The following is an 11,095-nucleotide window of genomic DNA, read 5'->3' on the forward strand; positions in this document are numbered from 1 at the left end:
TTTGCCGAGACACACAAGTGGGAGGAAGTCAACGTGGGCTTCGTCACTTAGTAGTCCTTTGACAGGGAATGCTCTTCAAGTCTATGACGATTATGCCGAGGAAGAATTCCGTAAAAACGTTCAAAAAAACACCTCCAGAAAAAGGAGAGAGCCCTGCACAGTTCATAAACAAGCTCAAGAACTTCCTCAAGAAGTGGACGGAAGAAGCTGGCGCTTATGAGACTTTTGGAGAGCTCCAACAGCTGGTGGTCAAGAAACAGTTCATTGATGCAATCTCAAATGCACTAGAAGTTAATTTGAAGGAAAAGGTCCCTGCTAACCTGGATGACTTGTCCAAGGCAGCAGAGCAGTACTTCACAGCCCATGGAACTGACCTCTCTAAGGAGGCCAAGGTAGGTAAAAGGCCTGTTTATCGACCACCTAAGCAGACGAAAGCAAGTGCTGCTGAGAGTCTCTGGCACGGGCCCCATGAGCAAGGCATCAAGGGGACGTCAGCTAAAGGTAAGGTGCTAGAAATGCAACCAGCTTGTCTACATAGTCTCGAAGTGTCACCTCTTGAATCACTCAAGGAGTCCCAGAAATGACAAGAAGTGCATGATCTATGATAAATTTTGTCATGATATCACGGAATGCAGGAAATTAAAGACCATCAAAACTGCTTATTTGAAAGTTGAGAAGTGGTGAAGAGGCACAGACACCAGTGGCACAAGTCTCGTTCTTTTGTTCAATCAGTGACCCTCCTCTAGAAATGGATATAGCCAAGATAGGTGCTTGCATCAGGGAAGGGAAGATTTTCATTGAGAATGGATATGCAGTCCATTGTATGAGAGCTTGTGTTCCAAGCAATGAAGACTCCATGCCAGTGACCAAGAGTCGAGTAGGATCGAACATTGTTCAGGAGTTGCGTGACTCCGGATATAGTAGCGTAGTATTCAAACAAAAGGTTGTTGATCCTGTTCTTTACACCAGAAACCTAGTGCTGGTCAGACAGGCTGACAATTCCTTCCGGAGAGTTCCAATGGCTAAAATCCACACCAACACCCCTTACCTGATTGAAGAAGTGAATGCAGTTTGTTTTCCTAATGCCTCATATGACCTGCTGATTGGAAATGTCCCATGTGTAAGACGAGCTGAAGACCCTCTCCCAGCGTGGTAGGACAACTTCGACCAGGAGACCTGTGGTATGATATCAAGGACTCAAGCAATGCGAGAGGGTGAGGCACCTTCTCCACTGGTACTGCCAGGCAGTAACCAGTATAAAGAAGTCAATAGGGATAAAGTTTGTTGAGTGCAGGGGGAAGATGAAAATCTGAAGAAATGTTGGACCTCCGAAGAAGAGAGAAAAGGAAGGCAAGTAATTTGGTTTGAAACCAGGAAACATTTATTGTACAGGACCTTTGTTCGTCCAGACACCAAGCATGGGAATCCAGTCTCCCAAGTTGGGGTTCCTAGAGCACTTAGAACACAAATCAGGACATTAGCACATAAATCTACCCTAGGGGGCAACCTACGTGTTGAGAAGACAAAGGAGATCATCATCAGAGAGTTCTCCTGGCCTGGAATGGGTGATGACATAACGAGGCTCTGCAGGTCTTGTGATATCTGCCAGAAGACCATCAGTAAAGGTAGTGTGACAAAAGTACCTCTTGAGAAGCTGCCAATCATTGGTACTTTATTCAAGAGGGTTTCTGTGGATACAATTGGAAAATACATCCATCATCCGATAATGGACATCAGTTCATCCTTACTATGATGGACCACGCCAGAAGTTACCCTGATGCAGTGCCTTGGAAGAACATTGACACTGAATCGGTTGCTGTAGCCTTGATAGATATGTTCAGCAGGATAGGGGTGCCTGAAGAAATGTTAAGGGATCCTGGAACACAGTTTAGTTCTGACTGCATGAAGGAAGTAGCTTAACTCCTCAGCATGCGACAACTTACAACAACTCCATACTATCCAGTGTGTGAGGGATTGGAGAAAAGTTCAATGGAATGCTAAAGCAAATGCTGAAAAAGTTATGTCAAGAGAAGCCTAATCAGTGGCAACGGTATATCAATCCAGTGTTGTTTGCTTACAGAAAAGTACTACAGGAGTCAACAGGGTCCTCCGCCTTTGTGATACTATATGGAAGATCTGTAAGGGTCAATACAGATTTTTAAGGAGCTACAGAGAAGACTTTGAGGAGCCTGAAGTCAAGAGCAACTTTCAATATTTCTTCGAGCTCTGGGAAAACAATGGAAGAGACCATGAAATTAACAAATGAAGCACTGAAGTTGGCACAAGGGTGATACAAACATTACTATGATAGGTCTAGGCCTTAGGGTCTTCAGGTAGGTGACCAAGTACTGATTCTGCTCCCTATGGACACCAATTAGCTACTCATACGGTAGAAGGGTCCATTTAATGTAGAGAATGTTGTGGAAGATCTGTAAGGGTCAATACAGATTTTTAAGGAGCTACAGAGAAGACTTTGAGGAGCCTGAAGTCAAGAGCAACTTTCAATGTTTCTTCGAGCTCTGGGAAAACAATGGAAGAGACCATGAAATTAACAAATGAAGCACTGAAGTTGGCACAAGGGTGATACAAACATTACTATGATAGGTCTAGGCCTTAGGGTCTTCAGGTAGGTGACCAAGTATTGATTCTGCTCCCTATGGACACCAATTAGCTACTCATACGGTAGAAGGGTCCATTTAATGTAGAGAATGTTGTGGGCAAGAATGAAAATGGTATAAACATTCATGGAAACGTTAAAACTTTCCATATCAACATGTTGAAGAGACAACTTCAAAGAGCGAAAGATGTGTTCTTAGATGCAGCTCGTGCTGTGTTTATGTGTGTGTATATAAATACATACATACATATATATATATATATATATATATATATATATATATATATATATATATATATATATATATATATATATGTATGTATGTATGTATGTGTATGTCTATATATATATATATATATATGGATGAATATCAACACAACATGGTGTTCAAATAGAAATAAATTTCTACCTCATACTTGTGATCGAACGCTAGCCCCTTCTAATGAAAGGCCAGGTCGAAACCAACCATGCCACGAAAGACCATAAAAGAAATTGGAAGCTGACGCTACCTAGCTGTCCGAGGATTTACCTGGCGAGACATCAGTCTCTTATCAGCGAGTTTTACCCAATTTCCCGGCTCACCACGTGACACAATTGGTAGTAATTCATTCAAATTACCCCTAATGAGTTAATATGGATGAATATCAACACAACATCGTGTTCAAATAGAAATAAATTTCTACCTCATACTTGGGATCGAACGCTGGCCCCTTCTAATGAAAGGCCAGGTCGAAACCAACCATGCCACGAGAGACCATAAAAGAAATTGGAACCTGACGCTACCTAGCTGTCCGAGGATTTACCTGGCGAGACATCAGTCTCTTACCAGCGAGTTTTACCCAATTTCCCGGCCCACCACGTGACATAATTGGTAGTAATTCATTCAAATTACCCCTAATGAGTTAATATGGATGAATATCAACACAACATCGTGTTCAAATAGAAATAAATTTCTACCTCATACTTGGGATCGAACGCTAGCCCCTTCTAAGGAAAGGCCAGGTCAAAAACAACCATGCCACGAGAGACCATAAAAGAAATTGGAAGCTGACGCTACCTAGCTGTCCGAGGATTTACCTGGCGAGACATCAGTCTCTTACCAGCGAGTTTTACCCAATTTCCCGGCCCACCACGTGACACAATTGGTAGTAATTCATTCAAATTACCCCTAATGAGTTAATATGGATGAATATCAACACAACATCGTGTTCAAATAGAAATAAATGTCTACCTCATACTTGGGATCGAACGCTAGCCCCTTCTAATGAAAGGCCAGCTCGAAACCAACCATGCCACGAGAGACCATAAAAGAAATTGGAACCTGACGCTACCTAGCTGTCCGAGGATTTACCTGGCGAGACATCAGTCTCTTACCAGTGAGTTTTACCCAATTTCCCGGCCCACCACGTGACACAATTGGTAGTAATGAGCGTTTTCAAATCAACCTGATTTTTCTTACCTCAGTCGCCTTGAGGAGGACACCTCTTTTTTTCATGGCCCATGTCCTCTCGCACTCCATCATGCACGAAGGATGACACCGACACCTGCTTATGCTTCCTCCCTATATTCCTCTCCTAGGTAGCCAGGTAAGGCGGGATAAGGGGGAACCGGCTTATTCAAATGCCACAAAAGTTATCTTCTCGGTTTGGCCACATATGCCAAAGGTGATACTCGCCTTTGGCTCAGTTCGTATGTGTTGGATGACCGCCTTATTGGTTTTAATTTCTTTTACGATACAGTCCAACACATGAGGCTTCCAGTTTAAGCTTTTTCGGATGCAACCTTGTAAGATAGATTTTGTCCCCTATCTGTACACTAGAAGTTCGTGTTCGGAAACGTTGATTGTATCTCGTCTGATAATTTGCATTGGCTTTCAGCAAATACCTTTAGGTTATCTGAAACACTCTCCGATTCAAATTACACATCATCACCCAGTATTGTGGCAATATGTGGGGTTCCACGACAATGATATATGATGGTACGCGTCCTGCCCAAAAACTACAAAAAAACGGGGTGTCTCTAATGGAGCTGTTATAGGCCATATTTAGGGCGAACTCTGACCACAGCAACATTTCTACCCACTGGTTTGGATTGTCCCCCACGAGATAGCTCATAAGAGACTATGGTGAAATGATCTATTTTCATGATCTTGGTTACCCCTTTTCACGCTTCATTCACAAGCTCTCGGCCACTGTTACGTCCGTTGGCATCCGAACCTCACTATGAAGGAACACAACGCCTGTGCAACCGAGACTGTGGTTTTGTCCACCATTGCATATGTGTGTGTGTGTGTAGCATGTGAATGCATCTACAAACACACCCACATACTTAAACTGCCCGTCTGGGGGGGGGGGTGTTGATGGACCCAGGACGTCCATAAGCACAATAATAAATCTAACAGGCACGACCAACCATGTTCTGGCCTTGGGTATCACATATTTGTGATACCTCATCGTGTTACACACATGGCACTTATTAATAAATCTAACAATGTCTTTCTTCTTCCCTAACCAAAAAAATGACTCTCTGGCTCTTCTCAGGGACCTCCCTTTACCTACATCTCCTGCTTAAGGACTTGTGTGAATTACATGGATGGCCCTTTCTACCAAAGGGAAAGAACAACATGAGATCGAATATCAGCCAGTTTCTTCTCATATTTACATGATAGGATATCATCTTCGATGAAGAGCACATCCATTCTACTGCTTAAGAAATCCGGGAACTTGCCACTCGTATCCCTCAAACAAGCCTTGACCTGTTCAATCCAAGCTTCAGACTTTTGTCCTGCAATAAGCTCACCCACACTCCAGCCACACAAATCAACCACACACTCGTTCATGGGGCATTCACGCTGCGTTCCCCCCTCCGGAACTCCCATCACTCAAATTCTCCAGACAATTCTCTCTCTCTCTCTCTCTCTCTCTCTCTCTCTCTCTCTCTCTGGATTTGTCAAGATCTTCCTCTCTACTATGCACTTCTCCCACAGGTGTATTTGAACCTGAACCCTCCTCCATTTGTTGTTCCTTCCGCTTTACAGACCTAGTGGTAATTGCTGCTATGTCGGTCCTGGAGAAAGCGTCTGCTACTTTATTTGGTTTCCTTGCAATATGCTTGAAATTCGTAATATCAAACTCTGAAAACCTTTTGATCCACCAGGCTTGCCGCGTGTTTAACTCCTCTTTTCTGAAGAAGTCTTGCAACGACCGATGATTGGTATTTATTTTAACACTATGCTAAGGCAAAAAGTAACATTGCTTCACCCGTATCCATAGAATTGAAAATGTCTTTCTATCGAAGGTACTGTATCTAACTTTTGGTCCCTTTTAAGCTGGTGAAACAAAACAAATAGGCCTCTCATTCCCTTTATCATCAAATTGACAAATGACTCCAGTCAAACCTTGGATAAGGCAACAGTTTGTCGCTCGTGAGAGCATTTTTTAAGGTCTGAAAAGCTGTATTCTCTCTCTCTACACTGAAATTCGGCCTACTTCCTTAATGAATCTAGCGGTCAGGCTATGTGATTGAAGTTATGTATAAACTTACGGTAATACCACGCAAAGCCCAAGAAAGCTGTCTAATTCCTTAGCATTTTCTGGCTCTGGAAATTCTTTAATTTCAGGTACTGTATCGGCACAAGGCCTTAGGCCTTCGGGTGTTACTATGTGCCCCAAAAGTTCTACTTCTTGTTGAAAAAATTTACATTTGTCTAAATTAATCTTCATCCCCTGACGTCTCAAGGCTTCTAACACTTGTATAAGATTTTTTCTATGGTCGTCTCCCATAGCCCCAATTACAATTGTGACCTAATAATGAAGCTAGTACGGACATCAACACACGAGAAAAATGGGCAGGGGCATTCTTAAATTGGAAAGGAAGATAATTATACTTGAACAATTGATCATTTGCTCTGAAGGCTGTTTTCTATTTACTTTCGTCATTTAAGAGAATTTGATGATACACATCCTTTAAATCTAATATAGAAAAAAACCCACTTTCCCTGATTTTGAAAATAGTTCCTTGATAGAGGGCAAGGGGTATGCGTTATCCTTGGTAACATTATAGACCCTCCTATAATTTACTCATAGTCGGAGAGAACCATCCTTCTTATGAACCATCACAATTGGAGAGGCCCAGGGGACTCATTTTTCTCGAATCGTACCTTGCTCTTTTGATTTTTTAATTTAATTTACAATTGCTCTACATGATAGACAGGAACCCTGTATGGTTTGGAACGAAATGGGGACTGACTCCAAGTCTCGATGTTAAATTTAAACTTAGTAATACTTCCAAGGGTTCATCTCCAGTGCAATTACGTCTGCAACATCCCCTACAACATTTCCCACTCTTTTGTGATACTTAATTGGGGTTGATCCAACAGCTGTTTAACAGAGCTTTCTCAGAGTGTCCCCACCGGGACCTTTACCATGAAAAGACATGGCTGCCAGTGTCTGTTCGGCAAATCACAAGGGAACCTAACTCAAGGTTGCAGAGTGACTCAGTGCCTAAGTGGAACCACTGGGTACTTACATTTATAAAAGGAATTTCGACCTTTCCTTCGGTGATGGTGGTGACTCCTGGGAACATAGAATCTTGCCACTTTTGATGTGGTTATACATAGACTAGATTGCCTGACAGGACCGAAGGACTCTTGGTTCCCTTTCTGCGTCGTCTTCCCCTTGCTTTCATTGATGCTGGGGAAACGTGGTTTCTTGTGCCGACGCCCTTTATTGAACAGCTGTTAGGAAGATGGTCGGTGGCATAGCACCCAAAACACTGACACTGATCATTGGAAGGGCATCGAACCCCTTAAGGGCCCCCTCCTACCACACTTTCAACAACACCTAGCTGCCAAGTTCCAACCTCGCTGGACTATCCCTCTTCGCGGGTCTCCCCCACTGGAGCCAGCTCCCTAGGAGGGGCCAGGGACAGGTTGGGGGTGAGCCTGCCTTGATGGTTGAGCCGCTGTGATGATGGGTGTGGGGGAGAGCGTTTACCCCTGATCCTGCCTCTCCCAGTCTCCTTCAGTTGAGTATCATTTGCGCTGTAGGGATGGCAGGTGACAAAAGGTTGCCCAGACCCGAGCAGGAGCATGGCTACAGTTTCGGGGAGAGCCCTCATTAGCATTCTTTGGAAAAACGCACTTTTGTCCTCTGGTGTCTTTTCTGCTTCCGGTGCCAGGATATCGTAATCTCTAGTTATACATATAACTTATTCGACGATGATCTTTCAAACCCACAAGTCCGAACTGTAAGTTTCCAACATTATTCTTTTTTACTCCTTAGGGAGACCAAGTGTTTCAGGAGTCCTCTCCGGAATGATTCCAAATCCGTGATGTCATAATCCAACTCTCCTAACAGGGAAGCCGCAACTCCGGTCATCTTTTATGCGGTTTGAGCACTGAGCGTCAGATTAACCAGGGGTGGCTTTTCTTATTCTTGTCAAGACGGCTTCGATCGACAAGAACCCCTCTACGGACCGTGTATTATCAAATTCAGGAACAGGTCTTAGTAAGACCAGAATTTTATTTACCACTTCCACTATTTTGGTCACATCTGGGTGGCCATGACACCTTCCGACCTGGTTGAGATTACAATGTCACTTCTATTGTTCTGACCTTTCTGTATATCTCTACGTAATTCTGCTAATTAATGCCTGATTTCTCGTAGGAATGATGGTGCACCCATTTCAAAATTCTGTTCACCGAGCAACATGTTTACAATAGATATGAGATTCATTTTGCCATTCTCTCCATCATCCCCACTCGACTTAGAACTTCTTATGTTAGCCATTTTTATTGTAATCTTTTTTTCTACTTTTTCAATAACCTTACGTTGGCTAAAATCACTTAGTATAGACGTTATATCAATAATACAACTCCACACTTGACACCATTTAAAATGACTCGATCTGGGTCGTATAGGGGTTCAATCAATTTAGGAGAACACGAATGGAGGGGATTTAATAGTCAAGTAATACACGACCTGATTGTTTTACAAAGACTATATTCTCTTAAGTTCACACGGTTGCCCTTTAATTATGATTACGTTACAGTCTATGAAAAAAACCATCAGAAAATTGGTACTCGGTTCAACACACATGTTGGCACCTGCCCTCTATTTTGTAACACACTTTATGGGCCCCGAAACAAGACTGCCTGTACTCTGGGTCCTTTTTTACTAAAATTCTTATACATTAGCATGGCTCTGCCTATCATGATTGGTTGTTTTACGCGATCTTTCTTCAAGAACTAACCTGGAGGAGTTTAGTAATGCCAATGCTCACTTCAATGACCGAGGTAAGCTTTAAAGGACCTTTCGAGTGCCAAAACACAGCTTACCTATTATTTTCTCTCAGAAAGAGAAAAAAGACCTTGACACATAATCAGACCAGTCGCTACCGCCATGATTACGATCAGTTCATATATATATATATATATATATATATATATATATATATATATATATATATATATATATATATATATATATATATATATATATATATATATATATGCGATTAATTCTGAACAGATGGTTGAAAAAGATCTAAAGAATAGTTAAATTATGAAAGGGTTGTTGAAAAAGTGCAAAAGGTATTGTTAAATTCTGGACAGATGGTTGAGAAAAAGCATAGAAAATAGTGCTAGATTCTGAAGAAATGGTTGAAAAATAGTATAAAATTAGTATTATTTTCTGCACAGATTGTTGAAAAGGAGTATAGAAAATTTGTGAATTGTAAAAGTAACATAGAGAGTAGTTTTAGTCTGGAAAGATTATTGAAAATGCATAGAAAATGGTATTAAATTCGGAACAGATGGTTAAATAAAATAAGAAATTTAAGAAATTCTGAACAGACGGTTAAAAAAACCCATGAAATATTTTCAAATTCTGAATGGTTGAAAAAGAGCATAGAAAACAGTGCTAAATTCTGAACAAATACTGGCAAAAGAGGATAGAAATGATGTTACATCCAGCAAAAATAGAAAAAAATAAAAACACAGAAAATCATGTTAAATTCTGATCAAATGGTTGAAAAACAGCATAGAAAATAGTATCAAAACCGGTTCAGGTATTTGGAAAAAAAAACAGAAAATAGTGTTAATTTCTGAAAATATGCTTGAAAAAGAGCATAGAAATTAGTGCTAAATTCTGTGCAGATGCTTGAAAAAAAAAGAGCATAGAAAATTTTTAAATTCTGAACAAATGTTTCAATAAGAAGTAGTATTAAATTATGAATAGATGGTTTAAAAACTGAATAGAAAACGGTTTTAAATTCAGAACAGATGGTTGAGAAACAGACCTTAAAAATTGTTAAATTCTGGACAGAAGGTTGAAAAAAGAGCATAGAACAGTGTTAAATTCTGAACAAATGATTGAAAAGAGCATAGAAATAGTGTTATATTGGAAAAGGGGACAGAAAAAAAAGTGTTAAATTTTGAACAAGCGGTTGAAAAACACAATGGAAATTATTTTTATGTTCTGAAAAGATGGTTAGAAAAAATATAAAGTAGTGTTTAATTCTAAAACGTTTAACTACATTGTAAAAGAAAGAGCAGTGTTCATAAAAGGTTTGCAGAATTTGTACGGTATTTCCCGGAGGGTTTAAAAGTCACAAAACAGGGTATTAGAATGATTTGTGATATGAATAAAAAAGTAGAAGCGTATTTATTCATTAAACTCTAAACTGGAGCAGAGAATTTTAATAGACGAAAGGTAAAAAGTGGATTCTTTTAGATTCGTTTTGATGTAAAGTTTTGGTTTCCGACAAAAAAAAAATCACTACGTAAAATTGTTCATAAATAAACTTCCGAAATTGTGAGATATTTCAAATGCATTCTTGGATGGCAAAACCAATATAGTTAATAGTCTCTCTCTCTCTCTCTCTCTCTCTCTCTCTCTCTCTCTCTCTCTCTCTCTCTCTCTCTCTCTCTCTCTCTCTCTCTCTCTCTCTCTCTCTCTCTTTTACGTCAATTTCTCTGTCATATCATCTAGTAGAGATATCTGGATCTAAATTATTTTGTTTGTTATATCATCTCCAAAACAAGAGTTTTTTTTTAAATTTCATTTTATTATCATTGCTTTTAACAAAGAATTATATATATATATATATATATATATATATATATATATATATATATATATATATATATACATATATATATATATATATATATATTTATATATATACATACATATATGTTTATATATACATATATATATATATATATATATATATATATATATATATATATATATATATATATATATATATATATATATATATATATATATATATATATTACATATAATATATATATATATATATATATATATATATATATATATATATATATATATATATATATATACTGTATATATATATATATACTATATATATATATATATATATATATATATATATATATATATATATATATATATATATATATATATATATAAACAAGTAGAATGGAAAATC

The sequence above is a fragment of the Palaemon carinicauda genome, chromosome 19, assembly GCF_036898095.1.
Source record: "Palaemon carinicauda isolate YSFRI2023 chromosome 19, ASM3689809v2, whole genome shotgun sequence".
Classification (NCBI taxonomy): domain Eukaryota; kingdom Metazoa; phylum Arthropoda; class Malacostraca; order Decapoda; family Palaemonidae; genus Palaemon; species Palaemon carinicauda.